Below are 19,302 nucleotides of genomic sequence, written 5' to 3' on the forward strand. Positions count from 1 at the left end.
GTGACTTTTTTTGACAGCTTACAATTAAAATATTTCCTTGTCTCCATTATTCCATTTTTGTTACGCTCTCAGATGAGTAAACCTTGAGAATCAGGCATAGTCTTAAACGCAATTCCCAGACAAAATGACGTCACCGTTGAAACTGGACATTTGATACATTTTTCAAATGTGGGATGTCAAGTATTACCTAAAAATAGATGCCACTTCAAAGGGAATACAACTGCCTTTTATGGAGCTTTTGAAACCTGCAAGTTTTGAGGATCAAAGTGCAGGCGTGCTGTCTAATAAAAAAAATACTCTACTTCTGGGTTCTGGGAAACTTTGCTGGGTGAATTTAGGACTCGACTGCAAGGGGATTGCAATGTCAAGCTGTATTGGCCAAGTAATGTGTTACACTGTTGCCTTCCCTCAAAGCTGTGAGTTTGAAATATATAAATGTCACACACTTTTCTCCGAAAAGATTACTGTGGAAGAAATGGATGTTTTCAGACACCAACAACACTTAATCGTCTCTCCGGTAAAGGTACATTGTGTAACATGGCCCAAAATAATGCTTCCTTTTTTTACGGTGTTGTAAAACTTTCATTACTCTTTTTATACATTATATCTAGGTTATAAAAATCTAAAGACAGCTTGGCAGGCATTTGATATAAGTAAGAAACCATGATAGAGAGTTCAAGGAAAGTATTACTGTTTATTTCCCTTTGGATTCCTTGCAAAGCCGAATTTCAGACAGTTCAAACCACTTTCTAAACATTCTATAACCATTTACCCAAGGCTGTTTCAGTCCGACCATTTGCACAAAATGCTTTGGAATAAGGGAATCAACTGTGGTGGATAAGTGCTTTAGCCTGTCATGATCATCTTTTGTGAGAGCGAGAAAAAAAAGGAAAAGAAAAGGTTCCTCTGAGTAATTTAAGGCCCATGTCCTAGAAGTGTGAGATTGGATATATGATGTCGATTACACAAACTGAGACCCTTTTATGTGACCCTCATACAGCCGGCAACACGTCACCTTTCACAGGGTTGGTGGGTACTGCTGGCAAATTTACAGTCAGTGCCAGTATACCCCTTGCTATTTCATTAAACTAATATATTCCACCACGGCTGAGATGCTGCGAGGAGCTGGCCCTGATGTGACTCTACACAGACACCCTAACCTGAATCTCTGCTCCCCCTCTGTCTGACACATCCATTACCCTTCCCTCAATGGTTCAGCCATCAACTCCGGCAGCATATGGTGAGGAATATGCATCATGGCATTGTTTACAAGACGGAGGTTGGGTGTCGCCGGCGGTGTTACACTGCAAGGAGATGTTTGCAATCTGGAATCTGTCACAATTAGCTGTTAATTTATGTGCAGCATTTAGTTTCTAGTTTCACATGCAAGAATATGTTGTCACGAACAAAGAAGTACTTCAAATGAGAGTGGCTGTCTGGTGTCGTGCTCAAAATTATTTCAGAATATGTTTTAAATGAGTTACATTCTTGAAAAACTATTTCACCACAATATTTATAACCATGGGTGAGATTTTTCTGGCTTTTTCTGGCTCAATCCTCCTGCGGATTGCCTCAGTGTTTTCTCACCTATTATTTATGAATTCCAATTCATAATGCATTCTTAGGTGACAGTTCTCAGTTGGATTCCCACAGAGAGATGGATGCATTGGTTTGCCGGCTGGTCATATTCATCATGCAAGAAAGTCCTAGTGTTGGCTTGGCAAACCGGAGAGATAGAATGATTGCAGCGCAAACTGGAGCCGAGACCGAGGTAAAGCCTGTGCATGAATCTTGATCTGACTGATACGCAGTATTACTGCAGATTATGATATTTCTTGCATAACATCCTCAGAGGTATTGAGTAATATGCAGTAAAAACACACACAAGCTGATTTAAGCTGATAGGAAGTTTGTGTGATTTATTTAAAAGATTCTGGGCTCCCGACATGGTTCTTCTTTGGAGCCATCAACAAGCCACTGGCCAGGTCCCACAAGTCATCAAAATCATATTTTCATATAGAAGGGGTTGTAATAATATCAGTTACAATAAGTCCCGTCTCTCTTACAAACACATGCACACAACCAATAGGCTGGTACACAGTATGTGTGTTGCAATGCATCAGAGGCCCATTATGAAAGGTGTGTTTGTTGTATATTGTCTGGATTTCTCTTTGGTTATTGCAAGTTTCTATGTATCAGAAATTATGCTGCTGTGAGAAAAGAAATATCTTTGATAACATAGAAATTCAAATGTCCATCTCTCAGCAAAGCCCCTCTATTGCTTCAACAGCCGTGGACTTGACAATACGGCTTTGACAGCTTAGTGCTGTGGGTGGAATTTATCAAATTAATTCCATACGCTTACTAATGCAAAAATGGTGTAATGACAATGTATTAATACACTTTAAAGATATGGCTTGTGCATAGCATATTTCTGAGTGTTAAGGACTTGCATAAACACAGGCCATGTCTATTTTAACACATGTAAAGGAGCAGTGATGTTTTAACCCATTTACTTCACATTATTACTGACCATTTACCAAGGCTTAATACATTTTTTATATTCTAAGATGTATTATTTATTCTGATGAATACTTTTCTAACTTCTCAGACAGCCCTTATTTTCAATTCATATCAGTTTTCTTCGAATATCAACTTAAAACTTGCTTGAGATCGACAACCTAAGGTCAGTAAATATTCAGGTGCTTTTATTGACATTTTATATGTCTAACTCCGCTCTTGAGATGCCTCTAAAACTGCATTACAGTCAACAAGCAAACATGGATGTTGTAGAGAGTGATGTTAACCGGGCAATTGTTCAGCATGTCAATGCTGCGACAGCACCTTGTGAGTCTGTGTCCGTTGACAGATTTTGTGACTGCACCAGCGTTGAAACTGTGCAAGATCACAAAACTTTACAAATGTGTTGAGAGCATCGCACACGGTGGACAATTCATCCAAGCATCAGCACCCCCAAGAGGCACAAACACATTCACTGTCAATGACTTCATTTCTGACAAGAACAGTGTCGGAGGCAGACCAAGTGACCAAAGCTGAGGGAAAGATGTCGATGCTTTGTGCCAAAAATAATGTAGCTTTCAGTTTCTGCGTTGATTTCAGTCACAGTGTAGCGGACATGTTTCCCGACTCTGACATCGCAAGGAAGTCCTCGTGGGGGGAAACAAAAGCCACACAACTCATCACTCATTAAATAAAATACATTAATCTTATAAATATGTCTGTACAAGTAATCCATACTTTAAATAAACATGTATTTCCTGAATGTATATCGGCTACTCGTCCTTTATGTGTTTACATTTACATTATATTGGCTGGGTGGCTGAGAGCTGTTAAGGTATGGACAGAGTCTGCCAGAAAATGTCCCTTATTTTGAAATTCCAATGTTGACAGGTATGCTCTGGCCTGATTTGACGTTGCGGCTGGTGTGATCTCAAGATGGTCTCCCTGACACAGACCTGTTTCAAAGCAGCCATTTTGACCTGCCAGTGTAGGAAAAGCACATGTGTTACCAATAACATTAGCTCCTTTCTATTCAAGAGTAGTAGCAAGTCATGCCAGTGAGACAATGAGCCAGCATGCATAATACCAGACCTTAGAACTGAAGCAGCTGAAAACCATTCATCATTCATTTAATTATTTACACCTGTGCTATTCCTGCTGCGACATGTCTAAATGTCATGTATGAAGAATGCTTGTTTGAGAGCCTGCTATTCCCTTCCTGCCCCACAGGCAGTAGTTCTTGGAGTTTTCTGCCTCCACCCATCACAAGACTCCCGCACCCACCCGCACACCTGCTCCCGATCCCCTAATCAGCTTCCCAGCTGGCCTCTCACCAGATTGTCTATTGTGCAATGTGCCGTAACGTCTGCATGTTTTGACCATTTGTCTGCCTGTGTGGACTTGTTGTTGCGTGGCTATTATGCCATGTTTCAGGTCGGGGGGAGAAGTGACGTCGCCTTGGTAGTTTGGAGGAGGAGTGTCCCAGGGTACATCATAGATTTTTCACAGATTTTTCTTGGGTCAAACAGAATTACTATATTTTCTCTCAAAAAGGAAAATAATTTTTGTAGCATTCAACATATGAAATTGGATCAGGATTAATATGTATTGTAGGTGACTGTATGTGCAATTTACTAAGTCAGCAAAGAGGATTCAGTGTGACTAACAAAAAAATATTTTAAAAAGTAGAAAGAATTGTGACAAAGAAATGTTGGCTAAGTGTTCATTGTAATAAATATGCCAACCAAGTTAATTTTGATGCCGGACGTTTGAATGGAGGGAAGTATGTTCTGAGGAGGCAGAAAAACCTCATTCATCAAGTAGAAAAATCTGACATGCTTCAGAAATGGCTGACAGTGATGTTAAGCATACGCAATTTGTACAACAGGACTAAAACATGCAAAACCACGGCCCATAAATTACCACAGACATTTGAATGTATGGAGGTAAAAGCAGTTTCATGTCTGGCATTTCTCATTTGTGATAGGTCTGCAGAGGTCAAACAACAGGAGTGCCACTTCAATGTATTCATGAGCAAAGCATATAACAAGAAGCCAATATGAATAGACAATGACCTTTGCACGGTCAAAACAGAAACATGAATGCTTCATAAAAATTAAATATTTTAAACATTCATGTTTTTGTTTATGTTCAAATTATATTTACACTGGATAATTTAAAATTCGTACAACTTGAACCAAATGTATGGATGCAATATGCAGACTGTACGACTCCAGTGACGCCCAGAAGGATACAATGTTCTTCCAGAAGGCAGAAGACACCCTCTGTGCAGATGTCTGCCTCAAAATTAAAGTAAGTCCACATTGAGTGTTTTATGTTGTGAAGGAATTTAAAACTATAGGAGGAATTTCTCCCCCCTTAGCATCATTGTTGGTGCCGCTGTTAGACACAAACGGATCGCTTTCCGTTTTCCTCAAGAGCCTGGTAACTACCAACAACGCAGGACACATTGCGTTTTGTTTTCCACAGTTACTTCGATTGTTCCACCGCCTGCCATTTCCACTACTGGGGATAGTAACTGCAAAGAAATTACACTGATGCATAACTGGGGGATAGCTACCGATTACTACTGGCGAAAACAAAAGCGCTTCGTCTTTATGTTTTAGTTCAACAATGATCGACTAATTTTCTTTGTTCCGTAAATCGAGCCTTCTTTTCCCCGAAGACAGAATCGCATAGTGAAAGCAAAGCTTTCAGCCGAGGGGTGTCATTATTTAACAGCCATTACATTGTGAAATCAACATTTACTTCATAATAATAAGTTAAAGCAAAAAAAACTTTCTATTGTCACTTTAACCCTCGTATTGTGTTCGTTCCCCCTCCCCCCCTTACTTTGGTGTTCCCGGTCAAATGTGACCGGTCTGTTTTAATAGCTCTTACATCAACACAAAAAACATTAATTATCACCAAATTTTATTCAACACCCTTTTAAGCTGTAAACAATGTGTCAGACTACTGGTTTACATGAATAACTGCAGTAAATATATAAAGAATATACACTGCAAATTATTTTTTTTGTAATGTAATTAACATTTATTGTAAAAAAAAACTAAACAAAACAGACCAAAATACACAGAACATCAAAAATAATCGTCATGTGTTGGGTTTGTTTTATTGTCATTTTCTGCCCCTGTCCTTGTTGGCAGAGAGCAGCCAGAGCAGCCTCTGGGGCTTGCAGACTCCTAACCAGACTGGTAGACGCTGGTGTGCAGGGAAGGTGCTGGCACCGTTTAATTAGAGGAGTCACCAAAGCTTTCCCAAGCTCTGCTAGGAAGAGTCTCCTCTTGAAACATTTCCCCTGCTTCCAGGTTGGGTCGATCGCTGTCCACACCACATATGCGTTGCATGCAGACACATCCAGGATGTTGTGGAAAACCACCACAGGCCAACGGGCTGTCATTCACTTGTTTAACCGATAAACTCCTGCTAGAATCAACAGACCTATGTAGGCTTGGAGGTCTACCTGGTCCAATGCTCTCCACGTGTCCCCAAACACACGACTCCCCTCCAGGTTTGTCATCTCCACTATAATTTCCTCAATGGACTGGACTTGATGTCATCCACACGAGATGTTGCAAACTGTGTTGGCCATGGCGTCATCCTTACAATGTTTTCCACTCTCGCTCTGCCTCCTCTGTCCTGGGAGGATGAGTACCAGAGCAAGGTGCCACCCTTGGACTGGAATGTCTCCTCAGGTGCCTGTTCTTCAGTTACCTCTTCCCCAAGGGCCTCTTCCTCAGTGGCCTCTTTCTCGCCATCTGTTGCCTGGTCAGTCTCAAAAAATTCTTGATCGAAATCAGCATCGATGTTGTCTTCCATTTCTGAGACATCCTCCTTTATTTCTGGGTCAACTTCAACTTCATCTGGTTCAAACATTTGATCAAGAACCTCTCTGACAGATAATCGCCTAATCAGTTGCCTACTCATTGTGCTCACAGAGTAAAATGAGAGCAAGGCACAAATACAAGCTATATATAGGGGTTGTGTGAGAAGATTTGAAAAAATGGGGGGACAGGCACATGAGCACGGGAAAGAGATGGGTTCCCATAAATGACACCTGATTGTTCAGTCTGGTGTGTGTGTGTGTGTGTGTGTGTGTGTGTGTGTGTGTGTGTGTGTGTGTGTGTGTGTGTGTGTGTGTGTGTGTGTGTGTGTGTGTTGGATGAACTTAATCTAGGGTTACCAATTCATTTCTTAAGCCGGTCAATTTTGACCGGGAACACCATGGATGTAACAAAGTTCAAAATTCAATGAAAGTGGTGATGAGAAATAGTATATGTTCAAATGCCTACTGTGGAGGATATCATAAGGCCTTCAAGCAATCAAAAGTAAAACTAAATCTTTGACCCGAACACAATAGGAGGGTTAAGTGAGATATTTTGAATTCAAAACCCACAACCAAAAATCCAATACTTCACTTTAAGGTTATGGTTTCGAGTAGAAAGGTATACATTGCCAAAAAATAAATAAATAGAACATTTTTGGCAGCTCTCAATTTGAGAGAAGTTAAACACAGTGGGTTTTCTATAGTGTTGCCCACATGCAGTTTGTCTTGGAGAAATGTTTCCTTTTGATTTATTTTTATTTCATGAACAATGATTTCTCGCTTATTTAATTAAATAATTTTTTGGAATACAAAGACCAAACACTAACGGAACATGAAAAAAGAAACAAGGCATGAAAAGAAATGTTCCGAGATGTCGATGCTCTTACAGTAACACGTTGGGGTATTTTTGGCTCCAGTTGACCTATTTACACACAGCCCAAGTGACTGTTAGATAGAATTCTAAATGAATGTGATGAAATGGTACAGTAGTTAGCTCAAAGGAGCAGATAATATTCATGTCTACTTATAAACAGTGTTGCTTGTCCACGTCCCTATCTTTGCTTCACAAGTCAGCTTTTGACAACAAGCTTCACTTCTGTACTTGCTCTTCACAGCAGCCTCCCCACTTGTGCTCAGCTAATTGAAATGCAAAGCCAGACCTCCAGCATAATCAGATACTCCCTGATTTGTTTTTAGATTAAGTTCAGGAGTCATATAGTGTTTGTGCAGTGACTTTGTTGTTATGATTTGAATGCAGTCAAGCTGGTGATTAAGTTTCCTCCAATAATGTGTCAGACAATATGTTAAGTTCATATAGCATTATGCTTATTATTTTTTACACATTATGTAAAGCTTACTTTTCTCAGCAGCAGAAATGTCTGGAGAATACTCGGGAAATAGTCCTTATCCTGGTTTTGATCATAGTCAGGATCTGGTGTTTACATTCATATCCCTGTATACATCATCACACCATTGTCCAGGTCCCTGATCGCCTGTCTGTGTGTCTCGCTTCCTAAACATCTCAGCCACTCATTTCTGTATCGACTAAGTTACGTCAACAGTTTGTCTGTCTGATCTCTGCTGCACTTACCGCTGTGTGCTGCTGAATTTTTACTTCTCAGCAACTTCTGGGTCTCTAATAGCGAGCAGGGGCCGACTCCACTGCCTGCAAAAAGATGTCAGATTGTATAAAAGTCTGTGAGAAAATGACCCTACTTCTCACTTGATTTATTACCTCAGTAAACATTTACCTGCCAAGTTTATTGTCATTAATCGCTAATTTCAAGTCTTCAATACAGCACGATGTTCACTTTATAAATGATCGTAACATTTTGGACCCAAATGCAGCACACAGGAAAACGGAACGGTTGACAGTGAATGTCAGAGCTCAGCAGGTAAAGGGCAGGACAGATAATGAGCACATGTACGTACAAAATCTAAGCAGACAAACCAGTAGGGGACAGGGAGAAGGTAGATTGTGGCCGGGCAGAGGATCAGAAATCTGAAAAGACGGGCAGCAGGAACACAGTCTGGATCAAAGTGCTGGAGAGTCACGCATGAGTCATAGTACAATCTGGCCATGAGTGGGTGAGCAGGAGAGGCTTAAATACTGGCTTGATTGGAGATGAAATGAGATGCAATTGGAGTCCAGGTGAGCTGATGTGGTGGGAGCGGCTGGCTGGTCAGGTGGAGGCAGGGTGAGTGGCAGGTAAGGAGAGAAGCAGACCGTGACAAATTTAGAGCTAAATAGACGATGAAGCAGCGAATGCTTTTAGGGCATGGCTAACTTGTGATTGACAGGTTACTACCATGTTGTGTGGTCCGGATTGGGTGCTGTCAATGTTCTCGTCTTAGAACTTTAACCTTTTCACCGTGTGTTTTCATTTCATAAAAGCAATTGCAACATTTTGTTTGTCTAAATGTTTCTTTTTTGGTGATGTTCCCTTTTCAGATTATTTAATTTAATAGTTCTTAGAAACCTGAGGTATAACTTGACATTATTTGACAAGAAAAAAAGCAAAGATTTTGAGAATAAACAGAAAAATCTATATGATTTTGTGTAACAGAAGTTTCTTTTTCTTTCCTAACTTGTAAATCTTGTGACCCTTTCAGGGGTTCTGAACCCCAGGTTGGGAATCACATTTTTAGAAATGCATGTTCAAAACATTGCGTCTGTTATTGTCCTCCTTAGAACTCAAGAGGCAGAATAATAAGACCTATTTTAATGAAATGTGTGTGAAAAGTGTCTGTAACATATTTGGCATACAGATGAACAGGAGAGGTTAATTATGTGGAAAGAGTTTTCAAAATGTTCTGTTTGAGTTTTGAATGAAAATTGGTTCACAATAGAATCCATTGTAATCAAAATGAGTTCAAGCTGCCAACAGTTGCTGTACTTCATGAAGGACACAATTTCAGTGTTTTTACAGCCACCTTTAAAGTCTACAGGGGTTTACTGTTTGAAACTCAAGAGATAGAATTTTGGTGGAGTATCACTTTAAATTTTTTAGATTGCACAGAGAATGTATTTAATGTCTCTCATTTCTGTGTGGGTTGACTAGCGTTAACCTTGGCGCTCCACATGATAGAAGGTGCATATATTCATCTGGCAAAGTCATATTTCCCATTTCAGAGGAAAATTACTACATGTCTTTTGCATTGCTGGCGCCTCAAATTGAAACAAGACAAGACCAGAGAGCAGTAGAGAAGTCTTTATGAAATGTTTTCTGTGCCCTGACTTTTCCAGTGAATGCATTTGCACACAGGCCAGTTCTTTTGAATGCCGTAATATGCCTAGAGCATCAGATCCTATGGATAAGTGAAGCCAGTCTGCAGTGTTTTTTAGTTACACATTATAGCCTACCTTGTGTGAGGTGTGACATATTGAGAAATCTATCGAGTTAAAGGTAAATCGAAAGATCTTAAACTTTGAAAAATACAATAATATAATCAAAATAAGAAGAAGTGAAAAAAAATTCTGGTTGAATATTAATTATTTCTGTAATTCTTTTGGTCAAATAGTTTTTTTTTCCAGTTAGGAAATATCACCAAACTCAAACCGTTCCTTTTACTTAATGAGCTGAAGATTGTCACAAATGCCTTCATTTCCTCTCGGCTGGATTGTTGCAATGCTTTTTATTTCTCCATCGTTCACTGGCCTGCCGCTGGTGCAGCATGCTGCTGCTAGACGAGGCTACTATGGTAACAAGAAGAGAGACAGCATCACACCTGTACTGGCTTCCCTGCATTGGCCACCAGTCAAGTATATGACTGAGTTTAAGGCTCTATTGTTTGTTTTTTAAAGCCATACACGTCTTGGCACCCCCGTACATCACTGAACTCTGTGTCCTTTCCAACCCCAGATCTCTCAGATCCTCAGACCAGCTGCTCCTGGCTGTCCCTCGGTCGAGGCTAATGGGTAAGGCCTTGTGCGTTCACATTAGCCTCCCAAAAGCTTTGGAAAAATGAGCCATTTTCAAATAAGTGTTCCCCTTCTGAAGACAATTTAGGAAAGAGTAAACTTAAATGAGACATATCATGAAATACTCATACTACCTTTTGGGTGTATGGAGTGCCTCCCAACCCAGTCAGTTTTTTTGTTGGCTGCCTAGCTCAGAAAACATGTGATACAACAAGCCAATCAGATTTCGAGTATGTCCACCCACGGCTTGAGAACTACCTTTGCAAAGGTGCACCATATTTTCTTGCAAACCGAGCAGAGTAGGTTCTTCTGTGATGGGGGTTTAAAGAGACAGGCGCTAAAATGTAACGTTTCAGACAGAGGGTAATTTCAGATATATTCAGACAGACAGTATAAGTCAAATAATGTTTTTTTAACATTAAAGATGAAAACATGTTTTAGTAGAAACACAAATACATGTATGAACCTGAAAATGAGCAGACCATGTCCCCCTTTTACTCTTATGTGTTTTATATTTTCTATCTGTTCCTTTACTTATTTATTTTTGTATGGGATAGTATTGTTATTTTATCTCTACTGCTTGTTTGCTGTTACCATAGAATGTTTTATGTTATTGCACTTTGGTCAAATGTGGTTATTTTTAAACTTGTTTTTTTATGACTTAATTTGTATTACATTTGATTTGTTGCTATTTGGTTTGTTTTACATTCAATCAAAAGTGCTACAATCGGGGGAGTCGGACTATATATGCTTTAGTAGATTCCGCACTCATCTTCCAACACTTCAGTGGAAGTTATGATAAGTTGTCAAACACGCTAAATGAAAGTGCCGTTCATACTACAGCCTGTAAGCACTCTGTCTCCTCCAGGTGAAGGTTATATTCTTCTCAGAGGAGATCAGCAGTGGAGGCTGGGGCACAGCAGGTAACCCGTTTATACCATTCTGAGCCATGCTCCCTAATTAGGCCACAGCTGTGATGCTCCTGGGAAACCAGACATCCATTTCCTGGTTCTCTCCTGCAGACTGCCACAGGGAGACTATTAGGAAAGACTGCAGTGTTATGGCTGACCAGCTTCCTCTGAAGCTGTTGCCATAGAAGTCAGAATAATATCATTAGCCGACTTTTGTGAAATATCTTTTCTTTTTTTTACAAACATTAATTTATAGGGCTGTTTAGAGTTTTGTTGTGTGATGCAAATAAAAAGTTTGATCACAGTAGCATGAATATGGTATGAGCTGTGACCGTGGACTGGCGATGCATCAGATGGGGGTCCCAGGGCAGCCTTTTGAAAAGAGTAGTAAATCCCCCGTAGCTTGGCAAATTTAGCAAAACAGGGAGAGAATTAACTTCAAGCATGAATGGTGGGGCTTAATGATTTTCAGACACTGAGGACATCTTGTTTGGTGTGATAAGTGAAAGCTGTTGTTGACAAAGCCACGCTAGAGCCCCGCATTTACACAGCTTCCATTATCCTCCCGCACGTGTTCACAAGACAATTCCATCAACTTTGAAGGAAAGCAAAGCATCATCAACATAAAAGACTCCTTTCAGGGTTAAAAGAATATGGTATCCAAGTACAGAACACATTTCTTAAGTAGAAATGAGCTACTGACAAAATAAAAGGTATAATTAAAACAGCAAATGTTCCCTGTGGAATTTTTTACGAGTGGTTCCCCGTTTCAATTGTGTCGTGGACACGAGGACACACATGTGTGCTAAAGACAGGGAAGAAGTAGACTGCCAGTAGCATAAACATGTCTAATCACTGGAGGTCGGCGATAATATCTTAGATTAAACTCTGATATTGTTTATTATTAAATACATTTTTCTGTGGGTTGTTTAAGATATATGAATTACATTTACAAATGTGATTGTTCCAACACGCTATTGAAGCTACATGATTTTCATCTTGAACATTTAAACCCAAGGTAGCAAGGTTTTTAATGGATAATGGAAACATTCTGAACATTAGAGAAGCTTTAACCTCCAATATGAGTTTCTAAAGGTTGACATAGTGGTCAGTCTAACAGAGTTTGAGAGACTTAAATGCACAAAAATATAAAAAAGGGTTTTGCTACATATAACTTTTGTATGTAATTTATGAACGATAAAGGGTAGACGGTTCAAAGTAATGCTTTTTTACTTGATGACTATGAAGTTTAAGTATATTAAACAAGCAAATCATGAACTGTGATGTGTTACTGGTGGTGTCACTACATTTCATGCCTCTTTTCTGCACCTTCACATTTTAGATTTACTAATCTAAATGGGAAAGATAACGGAAAGGGCTGAGTAGCTGTTTTGGATCAGATGACATTCACTGACCTTCTCTAACCTATTCATCATTTCCCTCTCCCACCAACTCCATTTTTCCCAAAACCATCTCTCTACCAACCCATTAATTCTCCCTCTTGCATCATCCACCAGTCTTTCACCTAATCAGCCCAAAAAGGTTGCTGGAGGCACAATGTGAGTGTGCAGCTGTCTCCATCATGTACAGAGTGAGTGAAAATATGGTGTGTAATTCTATACTATTGGGACTGTAGTCACTTGAAGCATATAATACCTACTGATGACTGATACATTAATGTTTTCTTTTTATTGATGACTCTTTTTACATGGCAGGCTTATTTGGGATATAACATAGTGTCAAAAATAATATGTTATTTCAAATAATTACTTCTTGTAAATACAATAAGTTATCTAGATCAACTTATAATAAAGTAAGACAGTTATTTGAACAATATTTACCAATATGTTTGAATTACCAATTCAGTGTGAAATGTAAGGCAGATGCTGTAATTCAATCTACAAACTCAGATTAATGGGGTCTATAGAATATAATGATGTACAACAATTGAGTCAAAACATTAGTACAATTACAGGCTCAAAAATAACTATAATTAAAAGTATAAGAACAAAATAGGCCACTAATTCACAGTAATTATTCTGCCAATTATTTTTTAAATCATCTGTAGTCAGCACACTATGAAATCTGTTTTTAACATTATATAGCCTATTATTAGATTTCTTTTAAATGAAATTCGGCTTTAATTATGTAATTGTTGTTTGTTGGTCTTATTTTAGAGTGTATGAGGGCATGCCTACCGAAGCAATATTCGCCTGAAAGTTCTCCAAAGTTGAACTTGAAAAAAGGATGGATATTTCTTTTGTCATGTGTGACTGTGCCTAGAAGGGCTTAGAACATTATGATAGAAGTATATTATGGCCATTCTCATGCTCTATTATGTCTAATATTTAGTTACTTTAGGGTTGATACCATCTTTCACACAAATTTTGTGCAAAATGTAACAATCTTTGATAAAGAAATGGTCAAAAATGCATACATTAAAACACAAAGACCTTGAGGAACACCCTAGAACATCAATTCTATGATTTGGTATCAAAAACTTTTGACACTTGGAGATTTTTGCAAGAGTTGAATTTTTCAGCAATTGGATGGCGAGCACTTCTGTTCTGGAAACTGTCTGTAAACCTCCTTATTGTCAATCAACCTAGGACAGCCATACATCCCTTAAGTGCCCTCACTCTAGTGTGGGGCGGTACATTTTCATAAGACTGTGATTATTCTAGAGGTCACAACAGATCATCTTATACAGTGAGGTCAAGTTTCTAAAGAAAGCTCCTCACTACATTGAAATGGCTACTATGGCGACTAACTGCATGCAAAACATTGCATGGGATTAGCATAAAGTGGATATGTCTGGAAAGGGGAGACTTGTGGGTATCCATAGGATCCATTTTCATTCAGATATCTTGAAGTAAGATCAAGAAGACACTTGTGAATATGGCCATGCCAACTTTTCCCTCGCAAAAATGTAATTTAGCATTATTTAGCCTCCTTCCCGACAAACTAGCATGACATGGTTGTTACCAATTGATGCCTTAGATAATCTAGTAAACTGCTAAAAGACATGATTGGCGGCAGAGGATGCTGCTGTCCTATGGGAGTTTAGGAGGTTACAATAAAAGGACCTAAATTTGTCCCCTTCATGCATTTAGATCAGGGTGTAACTTGGCCACATAATCCACAAGTGTCAATAAAAAGGCATCTTTCATGGCTGTGAAATCCAATATGTGTGTGACAGAGGCCAGCCAGAAATAAGTCTTGACATCAGGGGGAAGTGGAGAATAAGCCAAGCTGTCAGTATGTCTGTTAAAGAGCCTACGAAATGATATTTCGTCAGTGTTATTGGGCTTGGTATATGACAGAGGTTGCATATCTATTGTGAAATGTGCCATATATATATTTTTAATATTGATGTATTCGTAATAAATCACGATCATAACAGCATAAAAATGAATTCCGCTAACAACAATAGATCAATGCGCCAAGAGCATCCACTTCGGCAATGTTCGGGCGATGACGTCACAAGTAGAATACAGCCATGGACAAGACAAGTGCGTCGATGAAACCGATGATTTGTGGGCAGCACTTTGAGAGATCGTGTTTCGAACAAACTATGCTCGCCAAGGAAATGAGATTCAAAAAGAATTTAAAACTGAACGCAGATACTGTGCCTACAATACTGCCGAGACCGCAGCCAGCACAAGCCAGCACGCCGACTCAAACACGTCCACCGGTGCAGAGTCCTCCACCAGAGAGACGACGAAATGCATTCGCCAAAAGGGAGAGAGCAAAGGTAAGCCGTGCTACTTATTTACTGTATTTATTGTTTCAAGCATAAAGCCATAATCGGTCTAGGCCTACTGTATGTAACGAGTTGACACCAAGTCCTAGTCGATATCTGTGTGTTATTGTTTGTAGTATTAATAACTTTAGTTAATTACACTTCATTAGCTTAATTAAGTATAGATTCAATGTTTATAACAGGCTTCCCCATTTTATTCTGTAGTTTGAGTAAAAGTGTGAGTCTATTTAACTTTTAACTATCACCCTATTATTACATAGGTATTGAAACATTGGTGAATGAAGCCACTGACAGAACTGAGGATACCTGTATGATCAGCGACCATCTATTGGACATCCACACTGGGGAGGAAGCTGTGTGTACACCAGTAAGTATACAGACTGTACGTCATCTGTACATTACAGTTGTAGTACCAGTAGACCTGCACATGACGTGTTAAACATACAATCACCACATGCATGTACATAATTCATGTATTTGTTTAATTTGATATCATTGCTCTCTCAATCAATTCAACCACATCTTTTATTATGAATGTTATTAGATATTTTCTTTACGCAGACATGTATAAACATGCAATACAATTTCAAGCTGGTTTGAAAGATTTATTAGTAATGTTGTGTTTCGTACATTTCAGACAATCAGAAAGAAATTGCTGTGCAGACGGATCCCCCTCCACGGACACACCACAAGTCCATGCAGGCGCGACCACGTGTCAGGTCAGCTGGACTGCAAGTTCCAATCCACGTTGGTTGTTCCAAAGGTCAGCATCATAATAAATATATATATATATATATATATATATATATATATATACATACATACATACATATATATATATATATATATATATATATATATATAATGCTTGATTATAAAACATCTTTTTTGCAGAGTATGTTACTGAACTCTTGACCGAGACTCTACGCTTTGTGCCAAGACAATGTTGATGAGGAACCTTTCGAAGTCCCAGATCCACTCAGCAGTCGATGGAAGAACCAAACAAGAGGGATGCTGTTGTGCTGTATAGAAGCAGATTCAATCACTGAACTGACATTGTGTTTTGTTATTGACTCTAATAAAGTGCTGATACTTGAACGACGTGTAGTTCAGATGGAAACGTAGCACAGATCTTTTGAATGGCACATGATGGCATTCTGTGGTTCTTACCAAGTATTCTCCAGCAGAATCTCACCAGCTGGCGGTATGCCACATAGCGATACATTCTGTAACATACAAGATAATACATGTCAATGGTAATCACTTCAACCTTATTTGCTTATTTATCTATGTATTCTGTAACTTTGCCAGAGTGACCATTCGACTTCCCAAAAATACATCAAAGTTTCTGAGCTCTACACATTTGTGAACACAAGTAACTTACTCATTACGTGGCTGATCACCTGCTTGTTGTCTGTCTCTCTTCGAATACCTGTGGTAGGCTGTCTGCAACACCCAAACATCCAGACACTTTGATTTGAATCCTGGGTGATCTGTTATGCAGGTTATGTTTGCACCATGTCCCTCATATTCATTGAATTCCTCCATGACATCCTTTTCTTGGCAGCAGCTCTTCAATTGCTTCCATAATTGTACAGTTTTCACATGTACACCTAAATGTACAAAAGAAGAGTGGTAAGGACATGTACACAATATGCAATATCCAGACAAAAGGCCAATATTAACGTCATCTTAATTTCATACAATTTATATGCCTTTGTTTGACGACAGGCTCGTAAGCACTATAAGTGAGACGGTCAGTATACAGACTATACTTTATAAACCAGCGCTGTCCTCTGGTCTGTTTGTTAGCTAATAGCTAATGCTTTATATACAGCTCGTAATATATGACGTTTGACATCAGACACAACGATAGAACCTCAACCGCAGAAACTTCGAGAAAGAAACAAGTTATCAAGCTTTACAGACAGTCGATGTGTCCAAGTAGAGAAATAATTGAATATTTAGGGATCGAGCAATTTGCGGAGCAACTAGTCGGGTTCATAACAATTCAAGGAAACCAAGCTATCGACTCGCTAGCAAGCTATCGATAGCTTGCGATCTATTATCGATCTATTATAATCTATTTACTATATATTGAGAAGTTCTATGAACTATAGTCAAATGTATATACCTGTCTGTGTTCTGTTGCCGCACAGGATCTTCGCCAAATCCAGGATCACCGTCACCATCATCCGCATGTTCGCTCCCGTCTGTGTCTCCATCTTGAGTACTGTGTCTCCAGCTGCTCTGTTTCCACCACGTTAAACTCGCCCACATGATCTAAAGACACCGGCATCCTCTTTAATAAACTCCTCTTCTTGAAGGTGTAACAAGTCTATTGACGATTCACTGTCACTCGATTATGTTGAAATATCCGAGCCAGAGTCCGACATCGCCGCTTCTGCCGCTTCTGCCGCTGCCGCCGCTTCTGCCTGTGTATGTCTGTGCATTCAACTGGTGGACTATTTTCTACTTGTGACGTTTCCGGTAGCGGCAATGTAAACATTGGTGGTCGACATACTAAATCATGATTTATTAAATACTGAGATCATTGTGTCATAAATAACGCATCATTTTACAACACAAATAGCATTTACTATCATCAGTAGAAATTCATGTTTATCATTTTGTAGGTCCTTTAAGGATAATCAGTCGGTTTGTAGGAACCCTGTTGTGCAGAAGCCTCCTGGATGCTCTCCAGGGATATGCATTTGACATATGCGAGTTGAGGCTTATAATACTGTTTACCCTGGATGAATGCTGTTGTGGACGGTCCAGGTTTCGCTTTAAAATAGCCCCTTTTGTCCTTTTCCTCACCTATCTTTAAAGCTCTATCAAACATGCATTGTTTTTATGAACACTTTGTGTGTTTTTCATGTGAGTACACACGAGTGAGTAGGTCCACCATACAAATGACTTTTTGCAGTTATGGGGCAAGGCACATTGGCATAATGTAGATGCTATTGCCAATCTATAGGGATTACATTATGAAACAGGCTTCAGGGAGTGTACTCATCATCAACCTTTTCACAGTCTTATAAAAGATTCATGGCACTGGTTGTTTTTGCTGTGGCAACGCAACAGGAGTTAAAGCTACAGGTGATACCACTGAGAGGAAAACAGTGGGCTGAAATATACAAATACCGTGTTTGCCTTCCATTGCCAAATAATAAAGAAGGATTACCATAGATGTAAGAAATCTGTGCATTTATATAGGTCTGCATTTGAGTATATAACAATCAGTTTATTCTTCCGACTTATACATAACAAGCACTCATCCTCAACTTGTTTAAAGAAACTCCCTTGATAATCGGAAGCTTTACACCTGCATATTATACACATAAATTGACTATAGATTAATTTATCAATTACTACAGTCAGCATTGATTTACTATTGACTTTGAATTTAATGTGAAATGGCTGCCGGTTGAGAATATTATATTGTCATGTTAATTTAATAAGAATGTGACAGACTTGAATGGAGTTTAATAGAGGCGTTGAAGCTGAGCTAAAGAAAATGTAAGCACATTCTGTGAGGGATTAACCTGGAGCTGGTAAAATGATGTCAAAAGTGTTGATACAGTGTCACAGCTGCTAACCTACTAAGGAGGGATTGTTTGCAATGATCTACTGCTCTGTTCATTTTAAACATGAAAACAAAGAAAGCAGATGTCGGGAGAAAATATATAGCATCTGAGATGATTGTAACAATCTCTTTTACCTCATATGTATTATTGATCGGACTGGGACAAGAACACAGACACTCGCAAGTCAATATTTAATCAAAGACCCAGACTTTCTCTACTGATGAGGGAAAAATATGTCTTCATTATAATTGCACTGGAGCCAGCCTCTTCGTTAGGGCTGGGTTTCATCACACTTACAGCAAATGACAAAATAGGAAACTTATTGTATTATACCTTCTCTGAATTATAGATAGGGTTTGAAGTCCATGGACAGCTGTTTCCTTCCTGTCTCCTCCAAACTGCCATGCTCCTGTGTCATTTCCTATTTCCTCCTGGGAAGAGTCAAATCTCGCAGGACGAATCCAAGATCTTAGATATGGATCTCCCATCATTTCTGTGTGGAAAACTATTAAAAAAACATTTTGAATGTGGCAGTTAGAGATGACATTTTGTGAATTGTTTCAGTTACTTTTGACATCATGGGGGATAAATAAAAGAGACATTTTCATGATTCCAAGCAGGCAATTGAAGAACAAGATAAACGTGAGACCGGCGACAAAACTATCTCGTCCAACACACAACAAGGCCTGACACTCATTTATTGGTGCATGCACAAGTTGGCCTGTGGCTTTTGTTGAGCAATGCATGAT

Source organism: Cottoperca gobio, chromosome 9 (genome assembly GCF_900634415.1).
Source record: "Cottoperca gobio chromosome 9, fCotGob3.1, whole genome shotgun sequence".
NCBI lineage: Eukaryota > Metazoa > Chordata > Actinopteri > Perciformes > Bovichtidae > Cottoperca > Cottoperca gobio.